General features: G+C 40.6%; 1 protein-coding gene across 4 annotated transcripts in view; it reads left to right on the forward strand.

Moving 5' to 3' along the window:
- The window catches only part of LOC120421929 (uncharacterized), a 55,674-nt gene that overhangs the window by 15,780 nt on the left and 19,362 nt on the right, over positions 1-20,532 (forward strand). The window lies entirely within an intron of this gene.

Consider the following 20,532-nt stretch of genomic DNA (forward strand, 5'->3'; position numbering starts at 1 on the left):
TTTCAGGCTGCAAATTATTGAAAAAAGGGTCTTTTTTCACATGTTCAAAAATGGTAAGGGTCGTCACAAGATATCAAAAAACGGACCTCGGATTCATGATCAGAGACAAAAATTACCCACTAGGACAAAGTTTTACGCAAATCGAAGGGGGGACGGGCCAACTGCTGTGAGTTGGCGGAGAATTACCCATATGGGACATTTATGCAATCATGAGCAGTATGTGCTACACAAAAAAGGGAATCAAGTCTCCCCACCCTTCCCTGAATGGGCCAATGTGGATTTGTACATCAAAAAAATAATGATTAAAATTACAAGCCATAAAGTAAATATAAAAAGTAATATTTACACATTTTGTATGTATGTATGTATGTATGTATTTGAACCCCCGTCTTGGCAGGACTTGGCCATGACCACAGTATATTTCAACTGAGACGGTTCGGTTAGTAACCACCATATAATTCAAGAACCTTTGAAACGAATACCTTTCTCTGGCTAACGATTTCTTCTGAAATTGTACAGACATAGTATCGGTAATGCAGATGACTCGGGCCAGGCAATCCACGACTCCCTCGTCCAGTTCATGAGTATATGAGATGGCCCTGGGCTGTTTTTGAGACGGTGTTAGTAGTTATATAATGGTTTGATATGTACCTTGTGACATTATTTCGCCACTACGGATCAATTCAGTTCTAGAGCATTAATAACTCCATGATGGCCGACTGGTTAGCGTCCCTGACCATCAATTCAAAGGTGTGAGTTCGAATCCCACCTGATTCTTAAAGGTTTTTTTTTTGTTCATATTCAAAGTTCAATTCCTGATTCAAAATTTCAAGGTAACCGACTGGGATTTGATCCCTGAACCTTCTGTTTTCGAGGCAGAAGCCGCAACCATTAAGCCACGGAGCCGGTCAAAAGTTACATTTACACGTTTTGCATTTTAAATAGGTAAATATAAATCGGCAAAAAATGTCAGAGGTTGGTATGAAAAATATTTTCAACGGCCTATCTTGATTAGTCATCAATAAAACCGAATTGAATTAAATTTATTCGATTATTCAAAAGTTATTTTTAACGAGGACTCCGGATAATACAGTCAGGACTACATATTTTCTGAGAAACGCGTTTTCGCGAAACTCGACCTTCACCGATTTAGACCAAACTTGCAGGGAACGTTCATCTATCGATCGTTAACAGAAATCTCAAGTTTGGTGCTGATTGGACCTTCCCTCTATTTTTGGCACCGCCCTCTTTTTTGACGATTTTTTGAAAAAAAAATTTTCTTTTAATCATAACTTTGCAACTATTTGAGCATAAGACTTTCTACAGGTTGCATTTTGTAGAAAATTGCCCAAGGAATTCGATAAAAGGAACGTTTTAACCCTTAAATGCCCACTAATATTATTTCCTTATATTTTTATTTATTTTATTTGATCACCATCGTGTTCCCCGGACAATTTTACATAATAATCAATGTACACCTCAAACTAAAATGAACTATTAGCGAGAAACAGCTATTTTAGTGAAAAAAGTGTGCACTTTTCAACAAAAAGGTATGAATTCCGCATAGCTCGGGTTTTTATATGTGAGAAACTTATTTCGGATTTGAATTCATAGGACAGCGTGCTGCGCAAAATCAAACTTTTTTTCAGTAAAATCGCTGTTTCTCACCAATAGTTCATTTTAGTTTGAGGTTTAAATTGATTATTTTGTAAAATTGTCCGGGAAACACAATGGTGATAAAAAAAAAAAAATAATAAAAATATAATACATTGGTCAAAACTGAATTTTAATACTTAAAACGTTAAAATATAACATAAGTGGGTACACAGAAAAAACGTTACTTAATCCACCTATGGTGGTTGATGCCTTCCTCGCATATTTTTATCAAAATATCTGTGATCCGGCCTCAAAAAAAAGTTTATAAAAAAAAACATAAGCATTTATAGCTATTGATAGGGTTGCCAGATCTTCAATCTTTTGGGCTTGTTGGAAAGGTCTTTTGATTACCTATCCAACGATGGGTCGCATGACAGACCCGGAAACAATATATAGCATGACAGGTTTTCTTACAAAAACCACCCTTTTTTACAATATTTCAAACTACAGCCAAATCGTTTTTTTTTTTGCATAACGTTTGAAGTACTTTTCTAAACTTCATAATATTAACTAGGGTCTTGTAGTACCCCAAGACGGATCAAATGAGACCAAAACGGTCCAAATCGGTTCAGCCAGTCCGGAGATAATCGTGTGCATATTTTTCTGTGCACGGACTTACAGACACACACACGCACAGACATTTGTTCAGAATTTGATTCTGAGTCGATAGGTCACGACGAGGTCAAACAAAGAAGTCATTTTTCGAGTGATTTTATAGCCTTTCCTGATTGAGGTGAGGAAAGCAAAAATGATGGTAATATGCGTCAGGAAATGGTGACAGATTTTGTGACAAAAAAAATTATTAATTTTACCCCAGAAAATTATGAATTTTCATCAGTTTTTGATGAATATTCATCAGGTTCACATTTTTACACATTTTTTATGTAATATTACTCAAAAAAGAGGTACACTCAAACCCCGAAGGTTTGACACTAACTGTTGTCAAACGAACTGGTTCAATTTTTAGTTTGACACCCCTTTTACACGGAGTTCACACACACTAATAAACCTTTGTTTTGATAGTGTGCGTGAGCGCCGTGTAAAAAGTGACAGTTCGTCTCTTTTTAGTTTGACTTTGACCAACCAACAGGGTACAAACCAAAATAGTGTCAAACGAAAAAGTGACCAACCACCGGGGGTTGAGTGTAATATTCAACCTACCAAATTTTCAACATTCCAAAATTCAACTTTTTTTCTGTGTATTTAAGGGATAAAACTTTATTTTTATCGAATTCCATAGAAAATTTTCTACAAAATGCAACTTGTAGAAAGTCTTTTGCTTAAATAAATGCAAAGTTATGATTAGAAGAAAAAAAAAGGTTTTTTTAGAAAATCGCCAAAAAGAGGGCGGAGCTAACAATAGAGGAATATCCAATCAGGACCAATCTTCGGATTACTATTAACTATCGATAGATTAACGTTTTCTCCAAGTTTGGTCCAAATCGGTGAAGGTCGAGTCCAAAAGTGTACAGTTGACCTGGAATGACCCAGATTCTGAAATTTTTGTAAATATTTTTGTCCTGATTGAGTCGGTTACTCCCAACTTTCAAATACGATTATTGCACTACTGAGAAATTTTATGGAAACTGCCATCTAAGAAAAATACCACTCCCTACACTCAAAAAAATAAGTTCGCGTAAACGTGAACAGAGTTCATGCCACCGGGAACCAGGAAGAAAACTGTTCAACTTTTATAGTGCATTGCACCACGAAAGTGAACAGTTTTCTTCCTGGTTCCTGTTTGCATGAGCGCTGTTCACGTTCACGCGAACTCATTTTTTTGAGTGTATATATCAACTCTAACCCCACTCCTTGTAAGTAGATTTTGGTGTGATTATGTTTGCCAAAAACCCGCAGCCCAACTCCGTCACGGTTCTTTGCCAGGTTCCAAATCAGCACGTTCCAAGTCACCCGTTTAATATGTCGTAAATATTCAATTAAGTATACCCGTAATTTTCCGCAACCTGTTACAGTCAAGTTTTGAGTTTTATTTCGCTCCATCTGCTCCGTCGGAAGGCTAAGTGGCACGACGACGCCGCTGTCCCTTTCGTATTAGGGTAATTCTCCGCCAACTCACACAGCAGTTGCCCCGACCCCTCTTCGATTTGCGTGAAACTTTGTCCTAAGGGGTAACTTTTGTCCCTGATCACGAATCCGAGGTCCGTTTTTTGATATCTCGTGACGGAGGGGCGGTACGACCCCTTCCATTTTTAAACATGCGAAAAAAGAGGTGTTTTTCAATAATTTGCAGCCTGAAACGGTGATGAGATAGAAATTTGGTGTCAAAGGGACTTTTATGTAAAATTAGACGCCCGATTTGATGGCGTACTCAGAATTCCGAAAAAACGTATTTTTCATCGAAAAAAACACTAAAAAAGTTTTAAAAATTCTCCCATTTTCCGTTACTCGACTGTAAAAAATTTTGGAACATGTCATTTTATGGGAAATTTAATGTACTTTTCGAATCTACATTGTCCCAGAAGGGTCATTTTTTCATTTAGAACAAAATTTTTCATTTTAAAATTTCGTGTTTTTTCTAACTTTGCAGGGTTATTTTTTAGAGTGTAACAATGTTCTACAAAATTGTAGAGCAGACAATTACAAAAATTTTGATATATAAACATAAGGGGTTTGCTTATAAACATCACGAGTTATCGCGATTTTACGAAAAAAAGTTTTGAAAAAGTTGGTCGTCATCGATCATGGCCGTTCATGGTCACCCGCGACAGACACGGACGACGAAACAAAGAGAAACGCAAAAAGTAACTTTTTCAAAACGTTTTTTCGTAAAATCGCGATAACTTGTGATGTTTATAAGCAACCCCCATATGTCTATATATCAAAATTTTTGTAATTGTCTGCTCTACAACTTTGTAGAACATTGTTACACTCTAAAAAATAACCCTGCAAAGTTAGAAAAAACACGAAATTTTAAAATGAAAAATTTTGTTCTAAATGAAAAAATGACCCTTCTGGGACAATGTAGATTCGAAAAGTACATTAAATTTCCCATAAAATGACATGTTCCAAAATTTTTTACAGTCGAGTAACGGAAAATGGGAGAATTTTTAAAACTTTTTTAGTGTTTTTTTCGATGAAAAATACGTTTTTTCGGAATTCTGAGTACGCCATCAAATCGGGCGTCTAATTTTACATAAAAGTCCCTTTGACACCAAATTTCTATCTCATCACCGTTTCAGGCTGCAAATTATTGAAAAACACCTCTTTTTTCGCATGTTCAAAAATGGAAGGGGTCGTACCGCCCCTCCGTCACGAGATATCAAAAAACGGACCTCGGATTCGTGATCAGGGACAAAAGTTACCCCTTAGGACAAAGTTTCACGCAAATCGAAGAGGGGTCGGGGCAACTTTTCCCGATTTCGTGTGAGTTGGTAGAGAATTACCCATTATACTTTGCTGACTGTGCTCGATGTGCTCGGCAGCGGCATCCGTTCTGGTATCTCATGCCTTTCTTTGGTGGTGGCTGCCGTACATACTGTAACGTACAGGAACCGGAAGAAACATTACCACAAACATTTTAGGAATGGTAATAGTGACGGAAGTGCCATTACTTTGTGCTGTAGGAAATCCTCGTATTTCAACTGAACTCGACAAATGAAAAAGTTTGTTTTCCAGAAATTATAATCAATCTACAATCTAAACAGGGAGTCGTTAGTCCCAATTAACCCCAGTTGACGGTGCTTATGCCAATTTTGCAATTTTGTTTGAAGTAACATGTTGCTTCATATGATACAGTGCCCATGTGTTGCATATCTTTTCGAACAGCAGTGTCTGTGGAATACATAATTAATCGAATGAAAATTTCAACTCTGCTTCTAATTTTCCTGCCATGTGCCTGCCTGAGAGGCTCTTCCAGGTCCAATAGGTTCCCTTTTTCTTTTCAATATTGAACACAAACAGGCAAACTTTCAGCGCCGAGAACTTTTAGTACGAGCTTAACGATGTGCGAGACTCATAAGGGACCAACATTAATTTTGTTTTGCAGAGGAAAACTTTTGCTTCCCTACCCACCTCATGCAATGAACGAGTCGGCAGGAGCAAGAGAAGTATTTGGATTGGAGCTTGTTTAATTTTAATAAACTCTGTCCAGAAATAAACCTCGTGAACTTTAACCACCTGTTGGCAAATAAATATGAAACATTGCGATCAACAATGTTGTCCTCAAAAAACTGTTTATTTTATCAATTTTTGCACGATCCAGGTACAAATAAGCCTGACGCTCAAACAAGTGAAACGGATATTTCAAAGTGAAAAAAAGTTTCCCACGTGCATCTCAATTTGGTGTCAATCTTTTACTTTTTTTTCGACCCAACCGTACGTGGGCCGGGAAGACGCGTGACGTGCATTCTAAAGTGGGGGAGGATGCAATTTCCGAGTGCCAAGCGGAAGTGATGGAAGCAAAAAAAAAAGAATGATGATGGTGTACCGCCAAAACGACCCGATAAAAACCCGACCACGAGAAGAGGATGGAAATAATTTTGAGTGGAATATATTAGGCGAGTCGTCGTCGTCGTCTAGCATCTTGGCCACGGTCCAAATAGTGGCTCAGTTCGTGGCCAAAGTGATGTTGGCTTGGCGGTTCAGAACAACGCTCGATGATTGCATGATCCATTTTTGCCTGGTGGCGGGCGTGTTCCTCTTTAGGGTCATCCATAAGTGATACCACTTTTAGTGATGGAATATTCTGGTTTATTCAATTCTTGCCGACATTCTATAAAAAAATTAACTTATCAGTATACTTAAATAATTCCAGTATGTATTTCGAGAAACAAATAGTTAAAGCTGAGGAAAGAAGACCACCACGGCGTGTTTTCTAGAACAACCTTATCAGGAAAAAATAGTCATCGCTACTTTCAAATGTGTCTTATAGGAAATTTTCTCAGCTTTCCAATGCTACTAAGAGCGAAATGTTTCATCGAAAAATTTCTGAGATATCTTTATTTTAAGTTTTTTGTTCAAAAATCCTTTATCATTTATTGAAAACTTTTTAATAACAGTTCAGAAAACTAGTCAAATGATGTGTTTTATGTGTCTTTTACTCATCAAAATAGGCAAAATAAGACAAGAAACAAATTTGTAGAATGTTGCAAACCGATAAACATTTTTAAAATTATATTTTAACTGAATTTTGAGCTTGTGGAATTTATTCAGTAATTAGAATTATAAAACCGTATTTAAATGAAAATTTTACTACAATTAATTATTATTACAAATTATTATTACAAAATGTTTGTGATCATATATCACGTTTCTGCTCTGATTTAGCTGATACTACCAATTTTTTGCAGGTGTAAGATTGTTATTGCATTTTTATGAATAAATATTATATTTCCTTTGTTTAAGAAAATATCACTAGGATTTAATTATTAATCAGGAACATAGATAGAAAAAAAAATGATTTAGAATCGGAAATGTACTACAAATAACTGTAGATATAAGTATTTTTTATTTTTTTTTACTGTTGAAAGTATCATTAAAATGTTGTGGTTCATCTGAGAATGTTGTAAACACCTTTATAAACATTTATTTGGTTGAAACAAAAAAAAATATTAATTTTAAGCTATTTTAAGCTTTTAAGCTATTTGAACAAAACTCAGGATACTTGTTAAACGTTTTTAAAACAGATAAGACTTCTATACCTTTGCTGATTACTAGATCTTTTCATACAAAAAAAATCTTTCATACTTAAGAAAAGTATTTCTCCTGAAACTCTACACAGTAATTTGTAGTTCAATTTCAAGTAAATAACATGTTTTGGTATCCATGCAACTGGTTTATGTTTGGTTAAGGAAATATGATATTTATTCATGAAAATCTAAATACCCTTAACAATCTCAAACCTGCAAAAATTTCGACTGGATCAGCTAAATCCAAGCTAAATCAGAGCAGACGGCTGATATTTGTACACAAACATTTTGTAATAATCTATTAAGGCTGGTACAAATATTTTTAAAAGTTTTTGTCAGCCCCCCCCCCCCCTTCAAAATTGGCCCGAAAAATCAGGGGGCAAAAAAAATATTTTTACAATAAACTTCAAAATTTCAATGAAAATTCAAGTGCAACCAGCTGAAATCAAATTAAAATACATTCTCCTGCGTTTAAAATCATTTTTAGCATATTTGGGTTTATTAAAAAACCTTAAGATTTTTTGAAAATTTTCGATGCAAAATCTTTTTTTTTCGATACAATTTTTGTTTTTGTCAGATCTTAGATTTTTTGAAAACTAATGATTGCAAAACAACTGAACTAGTGTAAAATGCATTTTAAAACACTTTTTTCATTTAAATGTGAAGACTATGGTTTGTTATTTAAATTTTTATATTTTTTTGCCCCCCCCCCCCCCCCCTTGGCCTCGGCCAGGGCCGAGGGACAAAAACTTTTTTAAATATTTGCATCGGCCTAATTCTTGTAAACGTATATTCAAATACGGTTTTCTGATTTCTGTTATTGTTCTGATTTAGTGGGTCTCGTGGCGCAGGGGTAGCGGCTTCGGCTGCCGATCCCGATGATGCTATAAGACGCGGGTTCGATTCCCGCCTTATCCACTGAGCTTCTATCGGATGGTGAAGTAAAACGTCGGTCCCGGTTTCTCCTGTCTCGTCAGAGGCGCTGGAGCAGAAATCCCACGTTAGAGGAAGGCCATGCCCCGGGGGGCGTAGTGCCAATAGTTTCGTTTCTGATTTTAATTTCTAAATAAATCCCGTATATTCAGAAACTCAAATTAAACTTAATTTTTAAAATATTTAGCAATAGGTTGCAATTTAACAAAGTTGTTTATTGTATAATTTTTGCACATTTTTATGAGTAAATGACACATATAACACTTCATTTGACAAGTTTCCTAAACTGTTATTAAAAAGTTTCCAATAAATGATGATGGATTTTAAAACAAGAAACTTAAAATAATGATATCTCAGAAATTTCTCGATGAAACATTTCGCTCTTAGAAGCATTGGAAAGCTGAGAAATTTTCCTATAAGACACATTTGAAAGTAGCGATGACTATTTTTCTCCTTAAGGTTGCCCAGAAAACACACCGTGCCACATTTACTAAATTACCAAAAAGAAACGTTCCATTTGCTTACAACCAACTTTTAAAAATGTTTAAGCTTTTCTCCCAGAACTCGAACTAATTTTTAACATTTCAATTAGTGTGATCCATAACACCGATCAACAAAATTACTGCGCAGGCAAAACTCAAGGCGTTGCATGTACTTTGAGGTCCCCAGAAACACTTGAACTTAATTTTATTAATATTTAGACAGGGCCGAATGGGTTTGCTCCAAAGTTTCCAAAGTATGGAGAGTGGGTACGGTTCGCTTTTTCTTTTGGATGCCTTAGTTTCTATATCCCAAGTTTGATTATCCGAAGGTTTGTATGGGAGCTCGGATAATGGAAGCACAATATTTTTTCGTGTTTTATTTTTTTCTTGCTTTAAACATCAAATTCGAGTTCTGCAACCCCATTTTAGTTAAATTTGAATAGTTAATTGCCTAGTAAATAATAAACTGCACTTATACAATATTTCGTCACCACCATATAGGTCACCATCTTGGATTTAATTTTTTTAAATCACTTTAGCATAGCTTAGAAGCCATACTTAAACTTGGCAATCAAAAATTAAACAACGAATAAAAAAACCGTGATTCGATTATCCGAAGTGAAATTTAATCGAGTCTGGACTGTTTCACAAACGATGAATCGGCCAGGCCTACTGCGTAAAATTAACCGCAAATATGATTCAATCATGTAGGTTGAGTTTGAGCTCAGGGTGTTCAAACAACAACTTATTTCTTAACATACAGGGGAGGAACACATCACCATACGCTCAGGAAACTTTTCTGTGTTAGATAGGTATCTACATTAGCTCTTAAAATAAATACCACTTCAATTTTGATTATATGATTATGATTATTAGGGTGGGTACGGATTTGGAAAAGTTCTCAGATCAAGTTCTGGTGTGGTTCCCCTTGTAGGGCATACCCATAGGGACTCTCACGCCAAATTTCAGCTCTTTTGGTTGAAAACTGGCTTGTCTCAAGCGAGTTCAAGTTTACATGGGATTTACTATGGGAAATTTTGAATTTTCGTTCATTCGCTCCTACAGGCTTAGGTTAAACATGTAGAAACTTCTAGGATGGCCAGAAATGAGCGGAATCGTCTGGAGAACAACTTTTCCTAAGAGACCAGGTCGATTCGTTCAACCCCCATCGAGCTCAACGGCAATACATCCGGGGCTTTCGGAACCAACGGTTTTCCGCAGAAAAGCATCCAATTTTCCTTAGCATGCTATGAATGCTTGATGAACACCGCGACGCCACATGTCAAGCAGCTACCACGTGGACTAGCATCGCCTATAAAAAAAATCTTTTTTTTTTCTTTTTTGAACCATAGAATTATCATTCATGGTGATCAGGATACTATTCAGCTGTATTCTGAACCTCTAAATAAGTAAAAAAAACTATCATGGTGCAAATTTTAAAATCACGTGGTAGCTCTTTGACACGTGGCGTCGCAGTTATCATCAAGCATTCATAGCATGCTAAGGAAAATTTGATGCTTTTCTGGGGAAAACCTTTGGTTCCGAAAACTCCGGATGTATTGCCGTTGAGCTCGATGGGGGTTGAACGAATCGACCTGGTCTCTTAGGGAAAGTTGTTCTCCAGACGATTCCGCTCATTTCTAGCCATCCTAGAAGTTTTTACATGTTTAACCTAAGCCTGTAGGAGCGAATGAACGAAAATTCAAAATTTCCCATAGTAAATCCCATGTAAACTTGAACTCGCTTGAGACAAGCCAGTTTTCAACCAAATGAGCTGAAATTTGGCGTGAGAGTCCCTTTGGTTATGTCCTACTAGGGGTACCACACCAGAACTTGATCTGAGAACTTTTTAAAATCCGTACCCACCCTAATGATTATATTAGAGTTTTTAACTCAAAAACCAAACAAATAACTGGAAAAAAGTTTAGATACAAGTCGACGCTGTCGTGCTATCATGTCGTATGTTGCTTTTTGACGTTCCGAGAAAAACGCGTTCTAATGTTTGTCCTTGAATAAACAAAAACGAGAGCACGCAATGTAAACAATAACAAACACGAAACAATCGTTGGCCATTTTGTGCATTGCCCCGAAGTTTGGTTGAATTGGGTTGCCGGAGTCCCGAGTTATAATTGCAAATGTTTACGGTACACAGCAAAAATCATGATAATATTACATCTGGGAAGGGGTACATCTTTTATGTCAGAAAAATGTGTAATTTTACAACTTTTCTGGTGTAATGTCACTTTTTCAGTCTAAATCGAGGTAAAATTTCTTCATAAAAGATGTAATATTCAAGCATCTAAAATTAACACAATTTTTTGCTGTGTTGTCTAACTTGTACGTGCGTCAAACGCGTTCTGACCTGAAATCCTCTTGCCCAGCTGTCGCACTTACTTCAATTTCAGGCTGTGTCAAGATAGCACGACAAGGTTGAAACTTTTTTCATATGAAAAGTGGCAAACATTCGTGGAGCTTTTTTGGTTTTTATTGAATATCTCAGGATTGAAATCGAATTTTAGGGATCTGTGAAGGTCAAAAGGTGAGGCACACAGTAAAAAATAATGTAAATTTGGAAGCTGTAATTTTGGATGGTTGAATATAACCTCTTTTATAATGTAATTTTACCTCAATTTTGACTCAAAAAGTGACATTACACCAGAAAAGTGGTAAAATTACACATTTCCAGAGGTAAAATTACACCTTATTTCTGACATAAAAGATGTACCCATTCCCAGATGTAATATTACCATGAATTTTTTCTATGTAGATTTCAGTAAAATGTTAGTTCCCGGCTTGAAATTTATTTGCCGTTAAGTGAAGCGTCATTCTCCTCACCGAAATCATAACAAGTTGAGGAGATTTGTTTGCCTTTGTTGCAAAATTATACGATTGGGCACAATCGCAGAATGTCTACGTTATTTTTGTCACGTTCCTAAGCGAATGATTAAAGGATGGATCTTACCTCGATGGTGGTACGATAAAATATGCCCATATTTCATCCCATTATTATCGTCGAGAAAATACAAAACTGTGGAGGCAATTTATTCCACTGTGATTACCTTTCATCCTGTTGAAATAAGCAACTTTATACAATTTTAAGGAGAGGTTCTGTTGATACGATGTAAACTACAAAGAAAGTCATTGTTATCCGAGCATTCGTTGGTGAAGGTTGTCTGAATCAACATGACTCGTCGCGTCCCGGCGCAAAACGCCGGCAATATTGCCCTACCTGCGGCTCAAGCAGGCAAAAAAGTGGGAATTTCCAAAAGGAAGGTTGAGGCCTCAACTGATGGCCAAAAACCGGGAATTTCCAAAAGGAAGGTGCTTTTGGAAGTGACATCGAACAGCAAAAAGACGAAAAAGAGCGACGGTACTGTACCGATGGATGAGGAGGAGGAGAACTCTTCATCGCACGAGGAGCAGCTTTTGAAGAACAACAAGTTCGCTGGACTGCCTGACGAGGACCAGGTAGCGGAAGCAAAAGAGAATGAAGTGAAACAGCGAAAGGAGAAACTGCCTCCTTTCTATGTGCGGCAATCAGCAGCAACGATCGACTTTCGAGCGGGGCTGGTTGAACTCATCAAGTCTGGGAAAGTCCTAGGCAACATTCGTCTGTGTCAGGACGGATTTAAGGTGCTGGTGCAATCCAGGCAGCACTATCAACTGGTCAAGGATTACTTGACCGAAAACGAGGCGGAGTACTTTACCCATGATGTCGTCATGGATAAGCCGTACAAAATCGTCGTCAGAGGTCTGTACGACATGCCAGTGGAGGAATTAGCTGCCGAGCTAAAAGTTTTGAAACTGGATGTGTTGGCCGTGCACAAAATGAGCCGACGCAACAAAGACATCAAGTACCGAGACCAGCTCTACCTGCTGCATTTGGCTAAGGGATCGACGACGCTTCCTGAGCTGAAGGCAATCCGAGCGGTTTTCAACATTATCGTGTCGTGGGAGCGATACCGACAAGTGCATCGTGACGTTACACAATGCTTCAACTGCCTGGGTTTCGGGCACGGAGGTAAGAACTGCCACCTAAAGCGTCGTTGCGCCAAATGTGGTACCGATGCGCACATCACATCCCAGTGCATCCAAGATTCGCTGGTGAAGTGCCTCAACTGCAACGGTGAGCACTCGTCAACCGACCGAAAGTGCCCCAAGAGAGCTGAGTTCGTGAAAATTCGGCAGCAAGCATCGACGAAGAATCAGCCTCAGCGTCGTAGAACTCCTCCAGCCCTGGTGGAGCAACATTTTCCACCTCTTCAACCGCGACGCCAGGTCCCGAACTTGGCACCGTTGCCGTTGGATCCCAGGAAGAGAGCTGAGATGAATCATCCACGGCCGGGTTCCAGCCAGGAGCCGAGACCGCCACCACCGGGCTTCAGCCAGGAGCCAAGACCAACCCAAGAACCAGCAGTTGAGGAAAATGGTAATGATCTTTACACCTCAACCGAACTCCTCAATATTTTCAAACAGATGTCCGCTGCACTGCGTGGATGCAAAACCAAGACCCAGCAGATTGAAGTGCTGACCTCGTTCGTCATTCAGTATGGATCGTAGGTCCCTCAAGCTGCTGAATTGGAACGCTTGCTCCATTAGGAGGAAGAACTTAGAGCTGGTGGATTTTCTTCGCGAGAAGGAGATTGACGTAGCTGCCATCACGGAAACTCATCTGAAGCCCGGTGAAAAAGTTTATCTGCAAAACTACAAGATCGCGACGCAGCTCGATAGGACCACCTCTGGAGGAGGAGGTGTGCTTGTCGCTGTTCATCGTGATCTCAAGCCACGCCGGCTGCCACACTTCAAGCTGGACATCATCGAGGCCGTTGGGGTGGAAATTCCCACTTCGGTTGGCCCAGTACTCTTCATTGCTGCATACTGCCCTCGTCAGGTGAATTCCAGAGATGGTTCAGCAGCAAAACTGAAGGGCGATATCCAGAAGCTAACACGGCGGAGCGCAAAGTACATCATTGCTGGTGACCTCAACGCGAAGCATGAAGTTTGGGGCAACAGCAGGAGGAATCGGAACGGAGTGATTCTGCACAACGATCTGCAAAACGGATTCTACAACGTTGTGAGTCCGGATCGTCCAACGAGGGTGGCTCGGTCTGGGAATCACTCAATCATCGACTTCTTCATTACCAATATGGCTGAGAACGTGGCTCATCCTGAGGTGTTTGAAGAGTTGAGTTCTGATCACTATCCGGTGGTTGTGGAGGTTGGAGCTTCCGTTACTCCACAGCGGCAACCAACCCGGAAAGATTACCACAACGTTGACTGGCAGCAGTTTCAGCAAGTGGTAGACAGCATCATCGACTATGATCAACACCCGGAAACTTCTGCTGATATTGATCGTTCGCTGGAGGTGATCCAGCAGGCTATCAACCAAGCAGAGGCTGCCAACGTTCGGGAGGTTCCTGTTAATTTTAAGGTAACTGATATTGACGTAGATACTAAACACTTGATTAGACTTAGGAATGTTTATAGGAGACAATATCAACGGACTGGGGACTATGACAAAAAGATTTCAGTGAACAATTTGAACAAAATCATACAAGACCGACTTGACAATATCAGAAATCAAGAATTTTCAAAACATGTAAGCCAGCTTGGGAATTATTCAAAACCATTTTGGAAACTTTCAAAAGTTCTTAAAAACAAACCGAAGCCTATTCCTCCTCTTATTGTTGAGGATTCTCCTTTGATTACATCCGAGGAAAAGGCAAATGCACTTGGGCTTCATTTTGTTAGTTCACATAATCTTGGCGCTTCCATGACCAGCCGTAAAGAGACATCAGTTGCCAATAGTATTTCAACAATCAATGACTCTACCTTTGAATTTCCAGCAGATTCCCATGTTTCTGGTGAGGAAGTCAAAGTTGCAGTTAAACAAATGAAAAATATGAAAGCTCCAGGCTTTGATAACATTTTTAATCTAGTGTTGAAAAAACAGAGTGATCAGTTCTTTCAACATCTAGCCAATATTTTCAATAAATGTTTGCAACTTGGTTACTTCCCCACCAATTGGAAACTGGGCAAAGTCATACCAATTTTGAAGCCTCAAAAAGATCCAACATCGCCAACAAGTTATCGTCCCATTAGTCTTTTGAGTAGTCTGTCCAAACTCTTTGAGAAAGTCATCTATTCAAGGCTTTTGGATTTTACCAACGATAATAATATAATTTTGAATGAGCAGTTTGGCTTCCGAAAGGGGCATAATACTGCTCATCAGCTTACGAGAGTAACTAAAATCATCAAGCAGAACAAGCTTGAGTCTAAATCAACTGCTATGGCTTTGTTGGATGTTGAGAAGGCTTTTGACAATGTTTGGCATGATGGTTTGATACATAAACTGTATTTATACGGTTTTCCAATGTATCTTATCAAAATTATCCAGCACTATCTTTCGGAGAGATCGTTCAGGGTTTTTCTGAATGGGATTGCTTCTGGATTATTCAACATTGATGCTGGGGTTCCCCAAGGAAGTATTCTTGGCCCACTTCTGTACAATATTTTTACATCTGATTTGCCTACTCTTCCTGGTAATGGTGTGTGTGTGGGTCGATAATCCCACTCGGGAAATCGCCCGCCGAGGGAATCGGTGCGGACTCACGTCCGATCCGGCCGAGCGTCACACGAGGAAAGAGGACGCGAGCTGAGCTTGCTTTGGCAGCTGTCACCGAACCGTCCATGTGGTTGCGTCCATGCTTTGTCAGTGCATGGTTGCGTCTTGCCAATCGTACGAGGGGCCTATTCGACTCGATCCAGTGGAGCACGCTCACATACATCGCAATAGGGTGTATCACTCCACACATCTCTCCTCTTCTCCATAAAAAAATGTTGTTGAAACAATTGAACTATGAAACAAATACCACGACTAAATAACGGCATTCCTATGCAACAGTTTTCATTAAAACCAAATAACCAAATCTCCAGTAACCTTTGGATCTATTGACAACATTGATCAAAGAAAAAAAGGATACGTTAGAATTTCTAACAAGCATATCACTTAGCGCTTCGAACTAAACTACTAGTTCATGGCTCGGCCCACTGTTAGTCAATCTCAGCTTTGACTAAATCTAGATCTTTCCCATAGGAGCTAGATCACGAATGATTGTGGTGTCGTAATTTTTAAACTTAACCCAACATAAACATTCATTCCAAAACCTACAGCAAGGATGCCAGATGCATAGATTTGTGTTTGTTTCAAACCATTTGAAATGAGCTAATTTTCTTTTTCTAAGTATGGATTGTTATTTTTCGCGATTTTCTGTCTCTCTATCTATCTCTAACTCTCTCTCACTCTATCTCACTCTCTCTCTCTCTCTCTCTCTCTCTCTCTATCTAAATCTCTCTCTAACTCTCTATCTAAATCTCTCTCTAACTCTCTATCTCTTTCTCTATCTAACTCTCTATCTCTTTCTCTATCTAACTCTCTCTCTCTATCTAACTCCCTCCCTCTCTTTTACTATCTTGGTTTCTGTAAACCATTCTGGCCTATAACCTACTTTATTGTACTTATGTTTAGGTCTTGCTAACAGTACACTACCAAATGATTCAAGCCTTATTTTACACTCTCTTAATTGACATACATTCTGGGAAACACAGCACTACATACAAAAATCCCTGAAAATTTGAAAACTTTTCAATATTCCTTGCATTTTTTTTTATTAAATTAACTTTAATCATTATGCCTAGCACCATCGTCTGTTCATAGCTTTGTCACAAAATTTATTACGAGAGCACTCGTGACTATATTTTAACAATTTCCCATAGAAATCTCAATAACCTACACCTACACCTCTCGCCTTTTGCCCGTTTCAAACTATTCAACCATAGAGAGTCAGTCTGAACCACTATTTTGTAAACTACGGTTGGAAAAACTGACCTACCATACCTCTAGCGTTTCCAGTAACGTCAAACGCAGCACTTGATGCCACCTTTTCATTGGACCAAACGCGGCCTTCCAGGATATTAACCACGGCGGGCCCATCTGACCCTCCGTGCCCAACGCGAATCATTTTTTTTCCGGAACATTCGCGGCCTTCTAGGCTATTTTCCACGGCAGGCCTATCTGACATCCGTGCTAAACACGATTCTTTTTTTCTTGGAACTATCGCGGCCTTCCAGGCTATTTACCACGGCGGGCCAATCTGACCCACCGTGCCCAACGCGACAAAATGTTCCACCAATCGCGGCCTTCCAGACTATTTCCCACGGCAGGCCCATCTGACCTCCGTGCCCAACGCGATTCTTTTTTTCTTGGAACTATCGCGGCCTTCCAGGCTATTTACCACGGCGGGCCAATCTGACCCACCGTGCCCAACGCGACAAAATGTTCCACCAATCGCGGTCTTCCAGACTATTTCCCACGGCAGGCCCATCTGACCTCCGTGCCCAACGCGATTCATTTTTTTTCTTGGAACTATCGCGGCCTTCCAGGCTATTTACCACGGCGGGCCAATCTGACCCACCGTGCCCAACGCGACAAAATATTCCACCAATCGCGGCCTTCCAGACTATTTCCCACGGCAGGCCCATGTGACCTCCGTGCTCAACGCGATTCTTTTTTTTTTCTTGGAACTATCGCGGCCGAGGGGCAGGACACAGTTAATCGACTATTTTTACACTAGTTAATTAGAGCTGATTTTAGTCAATTAGCTAATTGATTAGCGCTGATCTGATATCTCGTTCCTATCCCACATCAAATAACCTTGACATCTGGAGACGAGCCATTTTGACAGTTTGAAAACGTGTTTTGCATAAGACGGAGGAAACAGAACTGCATCAGAAAAAAACATTTATTTCGCCCAATTATCTGTAAAATCTATGCCCGAGTGCGGTTCCATCCGGTGCAGGCAGGTTACGGGCTCCGCCGTAGCATGGATTACGGCAAGCCGCTGAGCGTGGCCCAACGCAATGCTAGAAGAGCTTAAAAAGGAGAAGAGGCACGCCGAGAGCTGGAGAAGGAGGAAAATGTACCAAGAACCAGAAAGAAAAACGGGACCGGAGTGGAAACTATAGCACAAGAGAGGAAACGGCCGGAAATATTCGCAAGCTGGTCAATCCAGATCGGTACAATCCGTGTGAAGAAAGTCGGGAGAAAACGGGTGCAAAAACATAAGAGGAAGCCGCAAAGAAAAGTGCTAAACGGCCGTAAGGGACCTCCTCCACCGGATTTTGTCACGTTGCTTAAGCTGGCCGAGCAGAAGCAGCTAGATTCATCAGAGCCTAGGCTGTTAAGAAAAGCTACTGACGCGGCCAAACCAGTTAACATCATGGCTGGGAACGCCCACATTCCGAAGCTCAGTTCCGCAACCTATAAACCAGCTGCCCGGTCACTTCCACCAGCAAACCTACAACCTTGCCACTATAACTTCATCTTCTGAACCTGGAAAACAGCGCTTCGTTGCTCCCTCAAGATCCGTTTCCCTCGCCACTCTCAAATTCAACTCCCGGCAAATCCTCCTCGCTACCATTAACGGCCAGCCCAAATCTCGCCCATTCTCCCGGCGAACATCCAACAGACGAATTAGTTTTCCTCTCCCGACGTCCAGGGCTAGCACCGCTCGTAATTGTGGACACCGACACCAAGTATGACTCCGAGATGGACGATTTAATCGACGACAAATAGAAATGTATTTTGAAAAATCTGAAAGCGACCGTAATGAATAAACTTTAGGTTCGAATAAAAATGAGAAAATTTTCTAAATGAAGTTTTAATTTTACTCAATCCCAAATGCCACAAATCTGTGAACCCTGTGGCAAGACTTCAGCAGGATGCGAGCTGTTTTGGGATAGAGGACAGTCGGGAAACCGGTTGAACGTGAACGTTAAGATTAACTCCGGGACCTGCGCCGTGGTTTGTTGTTCCGATTACGACACGAATAACCTGTCCGTAAGGACGCCGTTACGATTCCATTCGGCTACGCACCGGTAGGATCTTGACCGCGAACCTATTCTCCACCCTAAACTGCGGCAACGGCTTCGGCTGTTGGAAGATTTGTTGCAAGTTGAAACTTCAGAGAAAGAATTTCCTTGGCCTCTTTTGGCAGTCGGTTCTTACGACGGAAACGACCTATGCTCTCATCGGCTTCCCTCCTCTGCTCTCGGTAGCCACTTGCACCTAACCTGACTGGTTCCAGCTTCTCTAAAAATATGGGTTGTTCGGAAAACATCTACGCTAGGAAAGCTCTTCAATCGGCGATTGTCCTGGAGGTGGTTTTATCGGTTCCGGAACCAGGTAGGCCACTTTCGTTGCATACGTTTGCAAAACACCCGCAAGCCGAGAAGATTTTTTTGTTTTGTTTGATGCTTTGACGTTTGTTCGTCAGCCCAAGATAAAAGTTAAAAGGAGGGATACGCTAATTGATTAGCAATAATGCTAATCAACTAACTGTAAATTTTAATCAACTAACCGATTAATTATCGTTGATTAGAGCTTGTGTCTCACCCCTCGATCGCGGCCTTCCAGGCTATTTACCACGGCGGGCCAATCTGACCCACCGTGCCCAACGCGACAAAATGTTCCACCAATCGCGGTCTTCCAGACTATTTCCCACGGCAGGCCCATCTGACCTCCGTGCCCAACGCGATTCATTTTTTTCTTGGAACTATCGCGGTCTTCCAGGCTATTTACCACGGCGGGCCAATCTGACCCACCGTGCCCAACGCGACAAAATGTTCCACCAATCGCGGCCTTCCAGACTATTTCCCACGGCAGGCCCATCTGACCTCCGTGCCCAACGCGATTCTTTTTTCTTGGAACTATCGCGGCCTTCCAGGCTATTTACCACGGCGGGCCAATCTGACCCACCGTGCCCAACGCGACAAAATATTCCACCAATCGCGGCCTTCCAGACTATTTCCCACGGCAGGCCCATCTGACCTCCGTGCCCAACGCGATTCTTTTTTTTCTTGGAACTATCGCGGCCTTCCAGGCTATTTACCACGGCGGGCCAATCTGACCCACCGTGCCCAACGCGACAAAATGTTCCATTAATCGCGGCCTTCCAGGCTACTTACCACGGCAGGCCCATCTGACCTCCGTGCCCAACGCGATTCAATCAAATTCAATTCTGTCAAACTCAGTTTCACTTTACTCACCCACCGAACAAGCCTTTTCCACAACAAAAGCATTTTTTAAATCCTTCGCAACACTTTGATTTTACTTCTTTTTACGGTGCGCTCCGAACAACTTGGTCAAATCAAATAATCACGCTAGCGCCTTTGTTCCACTCCAATCCTTTCTCCATAAAAAAAAAACAAACCAATCTTTTTTTTTTCACCAACCAACAGCACCAAAACAAACAAAACAAATCTGCACCAAAAACACGTCGGCAGGCGATTTCCCGAGGGTTCTTTGAAGTTGAAAATAAAATTTCAACTCCGTCACGGTCGCCAATGTGTGGGTCGATAATCCCACTCGGGAAATCGCCCGCCGAGGGAATCGGTGCGGACTCACGTCTGATCCGGCCGAGCGTCACACGAGGAAAAAGGACGCGAGCTGGGCTTGCTTTGGCAGCTGTCACCGAACCGTCCATGTGGTTGCGTCCATGCTTTGTCAGTGCATGGTTGCGTCTTGCCAATCGTACGAGGGGCCTATTCGACTCGATCCAGTGGAGCACGCTCACATACATCGCAATAGGGTGTATCACTCCACACAGTGTGTTGTCACTTTTTGCTGATGACACTGCCGTTATTTATAAGGGTAAAATAACCAGATATTTAGTTGGCCGCCTTCAGAAGGGTCTTGACGTTCTTTCCGAATACTTTGGCGACTGGAAAATTCGCATTAATGCAGCCAAAACTCA

The sequence above is a fragment of the Culex pipiens genome, chromosome 3 (genome assembly GCF_016801865.2).
Source record: "Culex pipiens pallens isolate TS chromosome 3, TS_CPP_V2, whole genome shotgun sequence".
In the NCBI taxonomy this organism is placed as follows: Eukaryota; Metazoa; Arthropoda; class Insecta; order Diptera; family Culicidae; genus Culex; species Culex pipiens.